This window comes from Cetorhinus maximus, chromosome 23 (genome assembly GCF_964194155.1).
Source record: "Cetorhinus maximus chromosome 23, sCetMax3.hap1.1, whole genome shotgun sequence".
Taxonomy (NCBI): Eukaryota; Metazoa; Chordata; class Chondrichthyes; order Lamniformes; family Cetorhinidae; genus Cetorhinus; species Cetorhinus maximus.
In genome coordinates, this window is record NC_135901.1 from 6842310 (window position 1) to 6861774 (window position 19465).

Sequence of the window (19465 nt, forward strand, 5' to 3'; positions counted from 1 at the left end):
TGGCGATAATGATGATTATGTTGATCAATAGGAGGCTGGTGCTGATTGCCTGTTACTGTTATTTATCTTAGAATGGAACTACCAAGACAGGGTGGAACAACTAGTTCCTGAAATAACGGTTGACGAATAAAGTAATGTCACATTAACCTGCACGTTGAGAAAAAGCGATCTCAGCCCTACTGTGTACTGGGACAGCCAGCGCCCCGGGAAACCTCCTATGTACATGTTTCGTCTTATTGGTGAGAATGTGCATAGGGGCACCGACATCAATGATCGATTCTCTTCCACATTTGATAAAAATAACAAGATTGTCGAGCGAACGATCAACAACACACTGATCCCCGACAGCGCCGTTTATTTCTGTGCCATGGAGCCCACACTGCTGCAGAGATATAGCGGATCCCGTACAAAAGCGTCACAGGCGGTTTCATCCAGTGCTCACCAGGGGGCGTGCACACACCGGTAACTCAGTTTCCACAGTGAGAGCGAATATTGCAACAAAACACAGCACCCAATAACAATAACAGGTGACGTCCACCTGAACAGTCACATTAGCCTGTGATTGCGCCTTGCATTAATAATAGGTATGAGATTGATAAATCGATCCATGACGCCTTCACTCCCCTTTTATTTTGGTTTTCGACTTCTTTCCGTTCCTATTTGTTCCTTACCACTCATATCTTCAGTCTCTCCCGAAAATTGTGCACATTTACTTTTTCCAGTTTTTAATATAAGTGATGAAAGTTTTTTCTGCTACATCGTACATGATTTCAGAAGAGCTTCAACCCGGCTGCTCATATATTCAGCCCTGATTTCAAACCATATCACTGATGAAGATTTTGCATACTACTGAATAATATATTCACCCTGACCACCCCTGTTGCGACCCCGCAATATGGAATGAAGAATAAGCTATTTTTCTCACAGAGAAGAAAAGTGATATCATTTTCGAAGTGTAATTATTATTGAGTTCAGTTCTTTGCAGATAAATCCTACGTGTGACAACATTGCACGCTGTAGCCCCGCCCACAGCTTCCATTTGCTGTTCTGGCCCTGACCCGCCTTGCCCGCCGTGTTTTATTGGAGAGATTGTTGTTGTTTTTCCCTGTTTGTCATTGGTTGCATCAGAGGCACAGTGGCGATGCGATTCCTATTTCTGCACTGCCAGAGGATTTCACAGGCTGCAGAGTTACAGACTCAGGGAAGGAACATCATGTAGAACTATCTCAGATCGCTCCTCGTTATTATCTCGCTTCTCAGTAAGTGTATGCTTCCCAGTAAAAATCACCCTCCCCCTTGCTACCGTATCCCAAACACTATTAATAATAAAATGCGTGTAATGATGATGTAACGATAAATATTGTGATTATCTATGCCGGAATGGGGCAATCAGGACTCGGTGGAGCAGTCACTACCTGAAATGATAGTCAAAGAGGAAAAGAATGTTGCCATAAACTGTACCTTGAAGACAAGCGATCCCAGCCCTTATGTGTTTTGATACAGTCAGCAGCCCGAGCAGCCTCCACAGTTTGTGTTTTATCTCTATGGAGGGATAGCAAAGCGGAACCTAGGCTTTACAGAGCGATTCTTTTCGACGTTTAGTAAGGCTGCCAAAACTACTGAGTTAACGGCTAGCAAAGCGCTGTTCTCCGACACCGCCGTGTATTTCTGTGCCATGGAGCCCACAATGCTGCATAGATATCGCGGATCCCGGACAAAAACCCACACTGAGAGTTCCAGTTAGAATCACTAGAGGGCGGGCTGCAAACTGAAACAGAAGCAATAATTCAACCACCGCCGTGAGATTAACAAGTGGTTTATTTAAACTGCAATGAAACACAGCACTCAGCAAGTACAGGAGAGGGCCACTTGTAAAATTACATCAACAACTCGCATTTGTAATTTAAAAGAATGCATCTGTGGAACCTCAACTGACCTTCTGCCTTTCGATATAATTTCCCTGTCTGTTTCCTCTCATTGTCTTTCTTCACTTTTTACCCATATTCTTTTTCATTCTTTCATGGGATATGGGTGCCGATGGCTGGGCCAATATTTACTGCTAATCTCTAATTACCCTTGTTCAGAGTCAACCACTTTGCAATGGGTCTGGAGTCACGTGTAGACCAGACCAGGTAAGGACGGCAGATTTCCTTGCCTAAAGGACAATAGTGAACCAGATGGGTTTTTTATAACGACAATCGACAATGGTTTCATGATCACCATCAACAGACTTTTGATTCCTGGTTTTTATTGAATTCAAATTCCACTATCTGCCGTGGTGGAACATTACCCTGGGTCTCTGGATTACCAGTCTAGTGACAATACCATTATGCCACCGTCTCCCCTTCCTTGTTGCAGTCTTTACTTTAATGATAAATTAATAAATTTGTTTCGTCTCAGAATATTAAGTCAGGGCCGCTGAAACTGAACATTCTCTAAATGTGAACTGTCGCATCAGGTCGCTGTTTAAACAAAGAATCTAGTACAACCTCACTAAGGGCGCCTGAACATTTCTCAGAATAGCCACCAGAAGGCGGAAGGTAACAATATTTCTTACTGCACCAACGGTGGAAGTGGATGTTAAAGGAGCGCAAGACAAGCTAAAAACGGCTGTGGTTTAATTCTTATTCTGCTGCACTGCTTTTTCCTGACACTAGCTAAAGTTGTAACAACAGTCCTGCTGGTGTTGAGTTCTTGTTAACGAAAACAAGCTCTACACCTCACTCTGGAGAATTTGAACCCGCTCTCCGCGCTCTGTCCCCGCCCGCTTTAAACCGATCAGAGGTAAATTGCTAAAAATAGCACCGATGCGCCGCACCCCAAATTCTCTCTCATCGCAAATTCTAAGCCTGTAGATTATGGATGTTTAGATTAACCATCACAACACGAAGAATGTCAGAATTCAGCAGAACAAATTGAAACAGACATTTAAATGCAAACCACAGAAAAGGACAGTGCTGGTAACGCTGACTAAATTACAGCCCGAGTTTATCCTACGTGTTTACTCAGTTGTATGCTCAGTAACAGTAGGGATCATCTTTTTAAAATGACGGATCTAAAAACCACTCTGGAAAAATACGGAGTGACTGTTAGTTCACTGCTTCACTGGTTGATGAGGGACATCTCACTGGAGCCACGGTTACCTGTGCTCTGGTGGTAAAGCTACTGGAACATGAGCTGAAGAATTGACACCAGAATAAACAACCCCCATTGGCACTCCCGTGTTTCCGGTTACAACAAGTAAAGAAAGCTTTCAGTTTCCTGTCCCACGTGTCTAACTGAGAAATCATTTCGCCTACAAGAACACTGACGGTACTCCAGCTCGGGATGTTTCAATGCATTGGGAGCCAGCTCACCAGCTGACGTCCTCACATCACCACTGGGGACACACGAAAGTGAGATGACAACATCCTGAGACACGACAGCAGATTATTGAGGGTGGAGTTTAGAACGGGTATCTTCAAATGTCCAACTCCCCTTTTACAGAGCGGACAGCGACAATGCGGCTACTCAGCATCTGGGTTGTGTGGGGATCATTTCTGACAGGTAGATGTGGACCAGACACATTTAATATTTCCTCCTATTTAAAAAAATGGATAAAACGTGAATTTTAAACGATCCTCGACCTGATTGTTTCTGTTTGAATATGTTTTTCAGATGTGATTCATGGAGATTCTGTCACTCAGCCGCTGTCCTCGGATATTAAGACAGAAGGAGAAACGGTAACTTTAAGCTGTACCTATGACACTACAGAGAGCTACTACTATTTATACTGGTACCGGCAACACCCAGACTCGCAGCCTGAGTTTATATTGGGTAAATACTCGGACGGTAGTGAAGATAAAGCTGATTTTGCCAAAAGCCGTTTCTCTGCAGAGCTCCAGGCCTCGAATAAATTCACCAGTTTGAGCATCTCGGGTCTGCAGCTGACTGACGCTGCCGTGTATTACTGCGCTTTCACTCACAGTGATGGAAAACAGTCTCACCCCTGTACAAAAACTGCCTTTGGACTGTGAATATGAGCTCCCGTCTTGCGGGTTGCATAGAATCGGCGGCAGAGGCAGCGACAATGTCAGCGGCTCTGTCAGCCGCTCAAACACAAACAGAGAGGAAACCACATTCACCTCGCATCAAACTGTCACCAACTGTTTCCAGCAGCGGCCGAGAGAAACAAACTCCTGAACCCGACCCGACCGTCGGGTCATCACAGAAGCAGATTGCAAGAAGCACGTTCTAATCCCCACCCTCAATAATTTGCTGTCATGTCTCAAGGTACTTTCAATTCACTTCCTTCTGTCTCTCTGGTTCTGTGAGATCCGTCGATGGTGAGATGTCTGACATTGAATGGAAACACCCCAAGCTGGACTGCAGTCAATGTCCTGATACGGGAATGGCTGCGCTTCTGGAGGCGAGGGTGGTGGGAATAAAACCCTGGCCTCTTCATTGTCACCAGCAAACTCGGGATTGTAAATGATAGAATTTACCCTGCAATTTGAGAGGAAAAAGCTGGATTCAGATGTAACGGTATTACAGTTGAATAATGGCAACTACAGAGGCATGAGGGAGGAGCTGGCCAGAAGTGACTGGGAGATGAGCCTAGCAGGAAAGACAGTGGAACAGTAATGACAGGAGCTTCTGGGAGTAATTTGGGAGACACAGCAAAAATTCATCCCTAGGAAGAAGAAGTATACTAAAGGGAGGACGAGGCAACCATGGCTGACATCAGGGACAGCATAAAAGCTAAAGAGAAAGCATACAATGTGGCGAAGAGCAGTGGGAAACCAAGGGTTTGGGAAGCCTACAAAGACCAACAGAGGACAACTAAAAAAGAAATAAGGAGGGAGAAGATTAAATATGAGGGTAAAGTAGCCAGTAATTTAAAAGAAGATTGCAAGAGTTTTTTTTAGAGATATAAAGGTTAAAGGAGAGGCAAGACTGGACATTGGGCCGCTGGAAAATGATGCTGGAGAAGTAGTATTGGGGAACAAAGAAATGGTGGAGGAACTGAATAGGTACTTTGCGTCAGTCTTCACGGTGGAAAACACGAGTAACATCCCCAAAGTTCAAGAGAGTCGGGAGGAAGATGTGAGTATGGTGGCCATTGCCAAGGAGAAGGTCCTAGGAAACCTGAAAGGTCTGAAGGTGGATAAATCACCTGGACCAGATGGATTATACCCCAGAGTTCTGAAGGAGATAGCTGAAGAAATAGTGGAGGCGTTAGTGGTGATCTTTCAGGAATCACTGGCGTCAGGGAGGGTCCCAGAGGACTGGAAAAGCGCTAATGTAACCCCTCTGTTTAAGAAGGGAGTGAGGAAAAAGACGGGAAATTACAGGCCGATTAGCCTGACCTCAGTCGCTGGTGAGATTTTAGAGTCCATTATTAAGAATGAGATTTCAGAATACTTGGAAGTGCATTGTAAAATAGGGCAAAGTCAGCATGGTTTCATGAAGGGGAGGTCATACCTGACAATTCAGTTAGAATTCTTTGAGGAGGTAACGAGTAGGTTAGACAAAGGAGAGCCAATGGATGTTATCTACTTGGACTTCCAGAAGGCCTTTGACAAGGTGCCACACAGGAGGCTGCTCAGTAAGATAACAACCCATGGTGTTAGAGGCAAGGTACTAGCATGGATAGATGATTGGCTGTCTGGCAGGAGGCAGAGAGTGGGGATAAGGGGGTCCTTCTCAGGATGGCGGCTGGTGACTAGTAGAGTTCTGCAGGGGTCAGTGTTGGGACCACAACTTTTCACTTTAAACATTAATGATCTAGATGAAGGAACTGAGGGCACCCTGGCTAGGTTTGCAGATGATACAAAGATAGGTGGAGGGGAAGGTAGTATTGAGGAGGCAGGGAGGCTGCAGAAGGATTTGGACAGCTTAGGAGAATGGGAAAAGAAGTGGCAGATGGAATACAACGTGGGGAAGTGTGAGGTCATGCACTTTGGTTGGAAGAATACAGGCATAGACTATTTTCTAAATGGGGAGAGAATTCAGAAATCTGGAGTGCAAAGGGACTTATGAGTCCAAGTCCAGGATTCTCTTAAGGTTAACTTGCAGGTTGAGTCGGTAGTTAGGAAGGCAAATGCAATGTTGGCATTTATTTCGAGAGGACTAGAATATAAAAGCAGAATGTGCTGCTGAGTCTTTATAAGGCTCTGGTCAGACCACATTTAGAATATTGTGAGCATATTTGGGCCCCGTATCTCAGAAAGCATGTTCTGGCTCTGGATAGGGTCCAGATGAGGTTCACGAGAACGATCGCAGGAATGAAAGGCTTAACATATGAGGAACGTTTGATAACTCTGGGTCTGTACTCGATGGAGTTTAGAAGGATGAGGAGGGATCTGATTGAAACTTACAGAATACTGAAAGGCCTGGATAGAGTGGACGTGGGGAAGATGTTTCCATTTGTAGGAGAGACTAGGACCCGAGGGCACGGCCTCAGAGTAAAGGGAAGACCTTTTATAACAGAGATGAGGAAAACCTCTTTAGCCAGAGAGTGGTGAATCTATGGAATTCATTGCCACAGAAGGCTGTGGAGGCCAGGTCATTGAATGTATTTACGACCGAGATAGATGGGTTCTTGATTGGTAAGGGGATCAAAGGTTACGGGGAGAAGGCGGGAGAATGGGGTTGAGAAACTTATCAGCCATGATTGAATGGCGGAGCAGACTCGATGGGCCGAATGGCCTAATTTCTCCTCCTATATATTATGGTCTAATGGTCTAAAACATTCCAGCATTAAGGAAACATTCTGAAGCTTAATTTTTACTTGGGGTTTGTTTTAAAGATCACAGCCACTATCTTATGAAAACTGTTCATTGTGCATAAACATGTTCTGACCGGGCAACACACTCTGATCAAATAAAGCCTGTGAACAGGCCGCGGTCAAAGGCTGCAGCGCACTAACAGGGGAGATGGGAAAGGGCTGTTCAATATTACAGTTAGGCAGTGAAACTGCTGCAAAATACATTATGCAAATTACAGTAAATAAAACTATGAGGGTCGGTTATAATAAAAATGCGAGTTGAACCCACCTAATATAATTCTGCAAGTGTTCCTGGCCTCTTCTTATTGAGTGTTGTGTTTTGTTATGATCTTTCAAGAATGTCCCTGTGATCCTCATTGTGGAAACTGAATTATTGTTTCTCGTTATCGGTGCGAGAGGGCCCTCTGGTGGGGGCTTAATGGAACTCTCAGTGAGGGTTTCTGTACGGGATCCGCTATCTCTCTGCAGCAAAGTGGGCTTCATAGCACAGAAATACACGGCGCTGTCGGCAACAATTATCCTTGCGATATTTAGAGGAAACGTTTTGTTTCCATTGTGCAAATTAGCAGAGAACCTGTCTAGCAAGATTGGAGAACTCCCTTCATTCCCCAAGATTTATATCTTCCGTAAATATCTCGGAACTTCCCCGCAACACTGAACATACCGGAACAGAGTGGGGGCAGGGTAGTTTGCCGAGTACCTACAGTCCAGAATAATGTTCTGTCTTTCCCGAATCGTTAATTCGGACGGATCCTGTCACACTGGATCATCACTATTTGTTGTTGTAACACAAATCCAGAATAGTTCAAAACTCAGAGAGTAAAGAGAGCGCATGGGTAACACACTGACTATTTAAACATGAATTCACCAGGCAGTAAGGTCAGTATCATCAGGAAGAAACACGGGGGAATTCATACTGTCTGGGTTAGAGTTCGACAGAAAATAACAGATTGTTCTAAATATTTTCACCCGTCTAGTCGGATCTTAAAGCGTAACGCAGGTCCGAAAGGGGCAGCACCTAGTGGGAAACTGAGGGCCTTTCCTCAGGGACACGATTGGCTGTTCTGTCAGAAGTGATGAGAGTTTCGCACCAATCATTGAGAGTTGTAAAGAATGATAATGTCCGATGGGATCTCTTTCACTTTCAGGCGTTCTTAGTGCCTCTGTCTCGGTCTCTTTGTCTCTGTCTCGGTGTCTGTCACTATCAGCCGTTCGCTCTGCCGCTCTTTTCGGTTTTCCATGAAAGTGCAGAGTTTAGAGAATCGAACTTGCCTCAGAATCTCATTCCAACGAGTTCTCCATGCAAAGCCCCCGTTAATAATAGCAAAAATTCGTTCCTCAGCTCACAGGAAAGTTTGAAATAACAGCAGTTACACTTGAAATGCTAATGTGACAGGCGGGAATGATGACAAAATCTTTTCCCACTGCATGTGGCAAGGTAACCAGGAGCTCGAATCTGCAACGTTTCATGTTGATTTGCATCCACTTCTTTCGTTATATATGTTTTGGACGTTAAAATAAACGCAAGAAAGTATCAAGGTATAAAATGAAGGTTGCATGAATGCCATGTATATATTTATCTAATTGAAGTACGTAATACTCATGTTAATAAGAATCGGCATGTGACATAATTGTATCGCTTGTGAGAATTCAGTGATTTCCGAGGCAGTGCTGGCAGACCTCTTTTTTTCCAAATATCGCTTCCTTTCCACCAACCAATACAAACTGGCATTTATATTCACAAAATTAGTTTCTAAAAATCATCTTTCAGTTTTATGCTCGTTAATATTCTATCCTCCACTTAACATTGAGCATTTTCAAATATTGCATAAGCACGAATGAGCTTAATACCTCAAGTTTACATTTTCGCATTAAATACGCTTCTCACTTTAATTTAAAAATTGCAATTGGTTGGAATTTTGTGAAATTGTTGAAGATCTACTTATAGAATAGAACATTCTGCTCCCATGCCCCTATCTACGTTCACCGGAGAGCTTAATACCAGATCAGTGGTGATCAGGTTTATAGTTATTGAAGCAAATCTGCAAATACTTTCCTGAGTCTAGGATTAGCAATGAGGGGTTTCAGTTTCTATCGCTGTGTTAGTAATGAAGTAATTTCCTCACACATGTCCGGCCGCTGTGCTGTGCTGATGAATCCCATAATTAAACAAAATGTGATAAAAAAAATGTTAAATCAATTCACCCTGTCTATGTGAACATCCCTTGCACCTTACATTCCTCCGGATTAAGTTCCACCAATCGTATGGCATATATTCTGTCATCTCGGGTATTTAAGTCCATTCATGTCCATTCTGCTGTTCGGTAACCCTGGGTGCCTTATCCGTTAATCAGCCTGGGGCATTGCTCACCTCAGTCACCTCCACCACAAGGAGCGGTCTCTATCTCTTTTCTCTGGCCAAGATTTTAACGACTGGGTCTCAGAGGGTAAAATGGTTTCTCTGAACCAATTACAAGAACAAGATATGCCTCCCCCGCCAGAGTGAAAAGACACCAACCGCTTTTTGACATTTCGAAATGAAAACCAGTTCGAATATCAGGCGTGTCTGTGAGAGACAGGTCAGCCGCCTGATTGTTAGATGCTGAAGAACAGGCATATAAGATGCAGCCGCCTTTGCCAGTAGCTGGCAAATTGAGATATCGATTGCCGACTTGATCATCGATTCAGGTAGAAATGCGATAATTGGCATCACTGGGAGCCAATATCCTCCAATGGAGATATTTGCCTATTTTTACTTTAATTTGGCGCTCTCTGTGACAGCAATAACAACCCTGCTGTACAAAAGCCTGACCCCGGGGAAGGCTCACTCTGCTTTAAAAAGGTCAACCATGACATTATTGTTAACAATACATGTGGCCATTAGGTTAGACAATGAGGATTTACACATATCATTGTCCACTTCAGCATATTGATGATATTGTATTGCAGAAACATATCATTCTGTCCATTGGTTTCTGCTGATTCTTAAGCTCACATGAACCTCTCCCAACACGACCTGATCTAATACTATCAGCGTTTTTTTATTTATTTTACCCTTTGGCCTTTATTTAGCTTCCAGTTAAATACATCTAATGTTATTGCTTCAGCCAACCCGAGTGTATCGAGGTCCCATTCCAACAAGTCGCTAGTTTAATAAATTTCTGTTTAATCCTTTTGTGGATTTTATTGGTGACAATTTCGTATTTAGGCCTCTGGTTTTGGACTCCCACAGACAAAATCCTTGCCCGAACACGATCAGTGTGCTTGCACACGAGCAGGGGAGAGAACTCATCCTGAGTGAGGCACAGCCAGAGTGTGGATATGGGCAATTTGGTACACAATGGGAATTCGGCGCAGAGGGGAAGAGGTGCTCTTTGCATTTTTTCTTTGCAATCCAACTAGATAAATCTTCAGAGAGCGGTCTTGCCCTGTTGCAGCAGTAGAGGCTACAAGGGAGACAAATGACTGGTAAGTAGTCGGTAAGGTCGGGTAAGTATTTACTACTTATACCGCTTGTAGTTTATGATTTTTTTTGTGGCTTATAGTTTGTATATTCTGTGGTAACGAGGATCAGGAAAGAAGAGCCCCAGAGTAATTGATTTAGAAGGTTTAATTAAAAGGGATAAATAATGGCAGGAGCGCTCAAAGCCATGGTGTGCTCCTCGTGCTGCGTGTGGGAAGCCGGGAACATTTCCACTGCCCGGGACCAGCATGTGTGCAGGAGTTTTGTCCAGCTGCAGCTCCTGGAAGCTCGGGCTTCAGAACTGGAACGGTGGCTGGGAACACTGTGGAGCATCCGCGAGTCTGAGAGCATCGTGGATAGCACGTTAAGAGAGGTGGTCACACTGCAGTTGAAGGGGCTTGAGGAAGGAAGGGAATGGGTGACCACCAGGCAGTCCAAGAGAAACAGGCAGGTAGTTCAGGAGCCACCTGGGGTCCTGCTCGCAAATCGGTATTCCATTTTGGAGGCTGATGGTTCCTCCAGGGAGTGCGGACAGGGCCAAGCTTCTGGCAACACCTTCTGTCTGTACAGGAGGTGAGGTAGGGAGGACGATCAATAGTAATAGGGGAATCTATAGTCCGGGCAACAGATAGGCGCTACTGTGGCCTTCAACGTGACTCCAGGATGGTGTGTTGCCTCCCTGGTGCCAGAGTCTGGAATGTCACTGAACGGCTGCAGGGCATCCTGAAGAGGGAGGGTGACAAGGCAGAGATCATGGTATATGTTGGTACCAATGACATAGGTAGAAAGAGGGATGAGGTCTTCCACCAAGAATTCAGGGAGTTAGCCAGTAGACTAAAAAGCAAGACGTCTCAGCTAGTAATCTCTGGATTACTCCCGGTCCGGTGTCACGTGCTAGCGAGTTTATGTATAGGAGAATAGCGCAGACGAATACGCAGCTTAAGATTTGGCGCAGGAGGGAGGATTTTAGGTTCCCGGATCACTGGGACCGTTTCTGGGAAAGGTGGGACTTGTCCAAGTGGGACAGTCTACATCTGAACCAGAACAGGACTAAGATCCTTGCGGGCGAGTTTGCTGGTGTTGTTGGGAGGAGTTTACACTAATTCGGCAGGGGGAGGAGGCACAAAATGTTAGCAGAATCGGGACACATCATAATACAGTAAAACAATCAACTCAGAGGGAATACAGCTGCAATAAGCTTCAAGGGAGTATGTCAAGGCTGGATGGCCTCTACTTTAATGCCAGGAGTATTACAGGTAAAATGGATGAGTTAAGGGTGAGGACTGACATGCAGAATTGTGAAATACTTGCCATGACAGTGATGTGGTTGAGGGAGGTGCAGGATTGGCTGCTCAACATTCCGGTATATAGAATCTTCAGGCGAGACAGGGGACGGGGTAAAAGAGGAGGAGGCATTGCATTATTAGTTAAAGAGTCAGTTATTGCAGTAAGGAGAGATGATATCTTGGAGCGGGCATCGAATGAAATTTTGTGGGTAGAGCTTTGGAATAAAAAGGGGGCAGCCACATTCTACGGTGTTTATTATAGACCCCCAGATAGTCAGCGGGAAATTGAGGAGCAAATATGTGCACAATTTGTGTGTAGAAGCAATAACAATAGGGTAATTATATTAGTTGATTTCAACTTTCCTAACATTAATAGGGATAGACATAGTGTTAAGGGCTTGGATGGAATGGATTTCTTGAAATGTGTACAGTAGAAACTTTTGGGCTAATATGTCGAGTGCCCAACAAGGGACGGCGCAGTGACGGACCTAATTTTGCGGAATGAAGCCGGACAGGTGGCTGAGGTGGTGGCGGGGGATCATTTTAGTGATAGCGGCCAAAACATGGTACAACTTAAGCTGGTTGCTGACAAAGAAATAGACAAGTTGCAAAAAAATAATTTGGATTGGGAGAGAGCGGATTTTAGTAAAATAAGGCAGGATCTGGCCGAGGTAGACTGGGAGCAGCTACTTATGGGGAAATCTACGGAGGAGCAGTGGGGGGGGGGGGCGTTCAAAAAGGAAATGGGGAGGGTACCGGCTCAACTTGTTCCCTCTAGGGTGATAGGAAGTAGTAACAAACTCAGAGAACCATGGATGACCAGAGATGTTCAGGACACCATGAGAAGGAAAACAGAGGCTTTTAGCAGGTACAAGGGGAGCAAATCAGCGGAGGTATTCGTGGAGCACAGAAAGTGCAGGGTGGAGCTTATCAAAGCAATTAGGAGAGCAAAGAGAGGATATGAGAAAGCTCTGGCTAGTAAAAGTAGGGAAAATCCCAAGATATTCTATAAATATATGAATGGGAAGAGGATAACCAGGGAAAGAGTAGGGCCCATTAGAGACCAAGGGGGCAATATATGGGTGGGGCCAGAGGACATCGGTAGAGTGTTGAACGAATACTTCACAGATAAGTGGCAGATGGAATTTAACCCTAGAAAGTGTGCGGTGATACACTTTGGACGGAGTAATTTGACAAGGAAGTATTCAATGAACGGCATGACACTAGGAAGTTCTGAGGAACAAAGGGACCTTGGCGTGTGTGTCCATAGATCTCTGAAAGTGGAGGGACATGTTAGTGGGGCGGTGAAAAAGGCATATGGGACATTTGCCTTTATCAATCGAGGCATAGATTACAAAAGTAGGGAGGTCATGTTGGAGTTGTATAGAACCTTGGTGAGGTCACAGCTGGAATACTGTGTGCAGTCCTGGTCGCCACATTACAGGAAGGACGTGATTGCAATGGAGGGGCTGCAGAGGAGATTCACAAGGGTGTTGCCTGGGATCAAACATTTATATTATGAAGAGAGGTTGGATAGACTTGGGTTGTTTTCGTTGGAGCAGAGAAGACTGAGGGGAGACCTGATCGAGGTGTACAAGATTATGAGGGGCATGGACAGGGTGAGTAGGGCGCACCTGTTCCCCTTAGTTGAAGGGTCAGTCACGAGGGGACATAAGTTCCAGGTGAGGGACAAGAGGTTTAGGGGGGATGTGAGGGAAAACATTTTACCCAGAGCGTTGGGACGGTCTGGAATGCGCTGCCTGGGAGGGTGGTGCAGGCGGGTTGCCTCACATCCTTTAAAAAGTACAAGGATGAGAACTTGGCACGCCATAACATTCAAGGCTATGGGCCAAGTGCTGGTAAATGGGATTAGGTAGGTCGGCCAGGTGGTTCTCACATGTCGGTGCTGGCTCGATGGGCCGAAGGGCCTCTTCTGCACTGTGTGATTCTGTGAACATTATCGAAATCTCACATGACTTTAAAGCGCTCTCTTGTGTCACCGTTCTGCCACATCTTTTTATAGAGAACAGGCCAGCCTGTTCAACGTTTCGTGATAGTTACAACCCTTCAGTGATGATGTCATCCTTGTATTTTTTTATCAGGACCATGTGAAGGCGCTATATCGACGTTGATCCATACAAAAGCAACATCTGTAAGGCATTTTAAGGCTATTTAAAAACTTTTCCTGTTGTTATTGAGCGGGTTTCACTCTGTGCAATATGTAAGTGCTGTAACAATCTGCACTACCGCTGGCCTCTGCTTATGGCCGCGAATGTGTTGTTTTTTAAAAATTAATTCACAAGATGTGGATGCTGTTGGCAGGGCCAACATTTATTGTCCATCCCTAATTCCCCTTCCGACGCCTGAGTTGCATGCTGGGCATTTCAGAGGGCAGTCAATAGTGAACCATAAATTTGTGGGTGTGCAGTCACACAAACACCAGACTGGGTGCGGCTCGGAAATTTCTTTCACTGAAAGGTGGTTGGCGTTCACGACTGACTCATGCTTTCATGGGCACCGTTAACGATCATGATGATCTTTTTTCACGTTCAGATACACTTGCTGAACTTAATTTGAATTTCCAGGTTGGCGATGTATATCCTCATACTTCTGGATCATTCGCCCAGGCATCTTAATGCCTAGTCCAATAACATAAGCACTATGTCACAGTGACGGGACTGTTATTGTTCAACCACGTGGTTCAGTGGTAATATCACGTCACTGAGTCAGGTGATCATGGGTTAAAGACCCAGTCCCGAGAATTGAGTTCAAAATCTCTCGCCCAATACCGAAGGAGTATAGAACTGTGGCAGTGTCGTCTTCCACATATATCGTTAAATTACAATGTCTGCCCACTCAGGTGGATTTAAAATATCCATTGCACTATTTCGAAGAAGAGCAGCGCTGTTCTTGCTGGCGTCTCGCCCAATGATTGTCTCTCGTGCAACATTACTATAAAGAAAACACCATCCGGTCATTACCACATTGCTTTTGTGGGATGTTGTTGTGGGTATTTGGTTCTGTGCTTCCTACAGAGTGCCTACAATTCAGTGGCTGTACGGATCTCTGATACGTGATGCGCTGGTAAAAATTGCTATATCTGCAGTTTCTAATTGTTGTTTCACATATCAGCCACAGTAAATGTACGACGTTGGTGCATTACCACTCTTGTTCCCTTCCCTATCACCCTCCTCACTGTGGTTGGGCGGTAGTTCAAAATTCTTTCCTGGTCCTGTTCAACGTCTGTTTTTATCGGAAACTAGAAACTCTTCCAAGTGCAGCCAAGCATTGAGCCCGTTCCCGGTACAGAATCTCAGATTACCATAAATATAGAATCAGCACCCCTGCACTGTCAGGCGGATAACCATAAGGGCATTAGAATAACAACATTTACAGTCTTGGAAACGATGTTTAGAACCTGTCTCCATATTTCTTTCTCCACACCGTGGCGATTAATCCACTTCCTATAAATAGGTTGGCCCTGACTTTACAATAGAGGAAAAACATCCCGACGCTAATGCATCAAGTCACTCGGAAGTCCGAATCCCACCATGGAATCTCTGCATCCTGATTTAACCACCTCCTTCCTCTCCGTGTGCAAAGTAGTTTCGCAAAAGCCACTTGGGGGCCATTTTTCTCCCTGTTGGATTCAGAACAGCATATTCTGTCTGCGGTCCTATTGGATGAAAGAGAAATTGTGGCTGATAGAACCATGTAGGCAACTCACCACTCAGGCATTAGTTTCCAAGCAGCGGAAACATTAGGGCCGAATGCAGTCCGGTTCCAGATCGCCTTCTCGACATTTTCAAAGTCTGTGGAGCATTAGATTCGGAGGGAAGAAAATGTCAAAGGATTTCGGAGCTTCCGTTATAATTTTTGTTCTGAAACTAGGTGAGTGGTGCAGGCCCCATTAAAACACAAGTTTCATAAAATAGACATGCGTCTGATGAGTGAGGGTTTATAGTGCGAACACCAGGAGAGCTATGGTGTGAGGAAGTGACTAACAAGATTTGTGGGACAGACGGACGGACGGACGGACGGAAGCATGGGCAGACAGATAGGTGGGCGGACGGACGGATGGGCTGATGCATGAATGGATGGCTGGATGTGCAGACGGATGGAGAGAGGTGAAAGTGAATGAGGGATGGGCAGCTGGGTAGATTTAATCGATTATTCATTTGAATGTGGATGGAGTTTACAAGCGCGATCCTTAAACTTCGATACTCGCGCCAGTGATTTATACAATAACTATCAGAAAATCATAATCCAGTGAACATAACAATGTAACAACCTATCCGCTGGTATAGTTGGCTCAGACTTTGCAGATGACATGAAATGTTTTTAATAAACAATGAGGCAGAGGGTAACAAACTTCAGAAGGATGTAGACATTTCAATTTGCCTGGCACATACCAGATGGAATTTAACCTGGAGAAGTGTGAAGTGATGCATTTTGGTGGGAAGAATGAGGGTATCCGATATAAACTAAATGATGCACTTTGATCGGCGCTGTAGGAACAGAGACATGGATACGATGTAATGTGCAGAAACCTTTGAAGTTGGCAGTGAAGGCTGAGACTTCTGTAGAGAACATTTTAGATTCTTGGCTTCATCAATAGGAATAAGATGCTATGCTAAACATTTCTACAAAGCTGGGGCGCCCTCAGTTGGAGTGTTGTGTACTAATGTGCGAAGCACACCTGATGGATAATTTGAGGGTCTTGGAGAAGGTGCGGGAGAGATTTATGAGGAAGGTAAAAATGAAGAGGGGCTTTAGCTTTGTGGAGCGACGGAGAATCTGTGGCTGTTCTGTGTAGAACTTAAAAGATTGGGAGGAGATTTGATGGAGATATTAACAATTATGAGCTGTTTTGGTTGAATAAATAAGGGAAGTTGTATCCAGCGGCAGAAAGCGCCGTGATCAAAGGACTTGGATTTAAATTAATTTGCAAAAGAATCAGAGGCAACCTGAGCAGCCATTTATTTACAATGTGTGTTGTTGTGTTGTGGAATGCGCTGCCTGAAAGGATGGTAGAAGCAGATTCAATATCAACTGTCAAAAAATAATTGGGTAGCTACTTGAAATGGAAACTTTCGCTAGGCAAAGCTCGCGAGAAGAATAGTGGAGTGGGAACAATTTGTTGCCTCTGCCAAAGAGGCCACACAGACACGATGTGCTGAATGGCCTCATTCGAAGGTAGTGCGATGAGGCAAGGGAACGTGTATTCATTGATGTCTCCAGTGTCTAAAGGCCCATTTGTTTTCTGTTCATTTACTATTCGAAGGTCTGTGCTATTCAAATACAGTTAAGCAACCTGCATCATCGGTATCATGTTTGGAGAAAGAACGTATGGTGTTGCCCTGTTCATACTCCACAGACAGCCACCGATATGATCTGCTCTGGTAACGACAAAGAAAAGAGGCGCCGGTACTTTTAATCGAAATGAATTCGGAGGAACAAGGACAGGAAGCAGAGCGTCTGGGAGGCCGAATCTCCTCAACACTCCGAGCATCTGATCGTTTTTTCAGTTTAACCCTGACAGATGTGCAGCTGAGTGACAGTGGGATGTTTTATTGTGTGCTGAATATTCACAGTGATACAAACTGATACAAGCCCCGTACGGAAACTATCGCTGGATTGCAATATAACCTGAATGGTGGGAGTTAAGTTTGTGAACATTGAATCTTCACCTCTGGCAGCACCAGAATCAGATACCGACTCCTTCCGGCTGTAAATTTGCATCCGGAGTTAAAAAGGTTAATTGACAGAAAGTCAAGTTTGCGAACATTTCGGATTCGGAACAAAAACGGGAGAAATTTAACTTTCGATTGGAAACAATGAGGGAAGAGGCTGCGGTAGGGAAAGCGAAAGCCAAGGAAAAGTAGAAATAAAGAGAGAGAGCGGGAGAGAGAGAGAGAGAGAAAGGGAGGAAAATATGCCGAGGCGTTGGGAAAGATACAGAGGAAGGAGATAAGGGTTGACGCAGGGAACAGAAAGAGTGTGTGTCTGTTTGTGTGTGTGCGTGTGTCCGTCTGTGTGTGAGTGTATTTGTCTGTGTGTGTGTGTGTGTGAGAGAGTGAGAGAGTAAGAGAGACAACGGAGGGAGACACAGACAAAGACAGAAATTTAGAAAGAGGACAAGAATGCGTTAGACAAAGAGGGAGAGGTGCAGGCGGGGGCAGGGGCAGAAAGTTATAAAGACAGAGGGAAACAGAGACAGTCAAAGAGAGAGAGAGCCCGCTGCTCATTCTATAAAATCCTCCGGTTCAATTTCTGATTTCCAGCAAATTGTGTTTTAATTTTGTCCCATTGTGTGATTTCAATGTGACTAAATTCTGTTCTATTGATCAAGGGACATCGAGCTCTTGGCGATCGCTATGCAGAAACCGCTCGTTTAACTGTTCAGTGTGGAATTGGGAAACTGAACAGTGAAAACGGTTAACAGCTGCACGTCTCTCAGGCACTGAGGTTAGAAGGTTAGAAAAGTGTAGTTGTTAAGAGCGACAGTCTCTAGCATTCCCCCTCACCTCCCTTTATTTATTAGGTGTTTTTATTGAACTGAAAGGAAATTAGGAGATGTAATACAGAAATAGGAGGAGTTCATACACCCGTCCATTTTACGACCTTGTTTTTTTAAACACTACAGTATTTAATGTTTTTAATTCCAATTGTCCTCAACTGTCTCCAATTAAACCCTAATTGTATTCAAGCATCAATAACTGCCTTTCCAAAATAGTCTTTTAAACTCCTCAAGTCATCTGCCATTGTCACACACTGTGTCAAAATTTCTTTATGTTTAAATAAATTGCTCGGTCACTCCAACACTCTCTATTTCTGTATCTCTCTCCATTGGACAAACTCTTACCTCCATTTCCCTCAATCAATAAAAATAGGAGCAGCACTGGTAAATAAACTCTGAGAAATGGAGTTCAAACTCACGTGAGCATTCGTTTGTACAATTTTATCTCTATTACCTCAATCACTCGACCATCCCGCTTCACTGGAATTACCTGCCTATCGTTCAGTCAACCAGATGGTTGGTTGGTTTCCGTCAAAACTTTATCCACCCTATCCTCACCTTAAAGCATTATTATGTTATGGTCAACAATGCCTAGATGTTCCTCTGGCTTTATTCTCTTCCTGATTTGTTTCATTCCCCGTTCTGTTGTTTTTCTGTTTGCTGTTCTTTTTCATTTGCATTTTGCTTCAGAGAGACATCCAGTGCACATTGTGGGAACTCCATTCCCTTAGCCCCTTTACATACTTCTCCCAGGGAAGTAATACTAGACAATGCAAGCCCCATTATTATTACTCTGTCTGTTACTAAATTCATTAATTTGTCTATCGATTACTTCCTTCAAATCCCTTCAAGACACAGATCAATTCAGAGAGACAGATATGGAAATAAAGACCTACAGAGTGACGCAGAGACACACAAAGACAGTGAGAAAAATTCAGTGAGAGGGAGAGTCCTGTTAGTGGGATTTAATGTAACGGTTAACACTGCAGTCAGTGTAACGAATTCAATCCCATCTTCTGACTCTGATTCGCACTCTGTCTCTCAAAAGCAAACAAGAAAGGAAAACATGCATTTATATAGCGCCTTTCGCGAAATCAGAACTTTGCAAAGCACCTTACAACCAAAGAAGGCTTTGGGCTGTATTCACTGTCTTTATAGGGGAAACTTGGCAGGCCATTTACGTACGTCAAGCTCCCACAAACAGCAAGGTGATAATAACCAAGGAATATATTAACGACCGAGTCTACAGTGATGTTGATTAGGTGGGGTAAGGGAGGGGGGGGAGGGCGTGGTGGTTGTGGGGGTGGGGGGGGTGGGGGGGGCAATTAAAATTGACATACATCATGCAACCTGTCAGTCTATCATAAAAGCTGCCATTTCCACTCATGCGTCGCAGAGGTTTAAATTCCTGTGCATTTTCAGGTGGC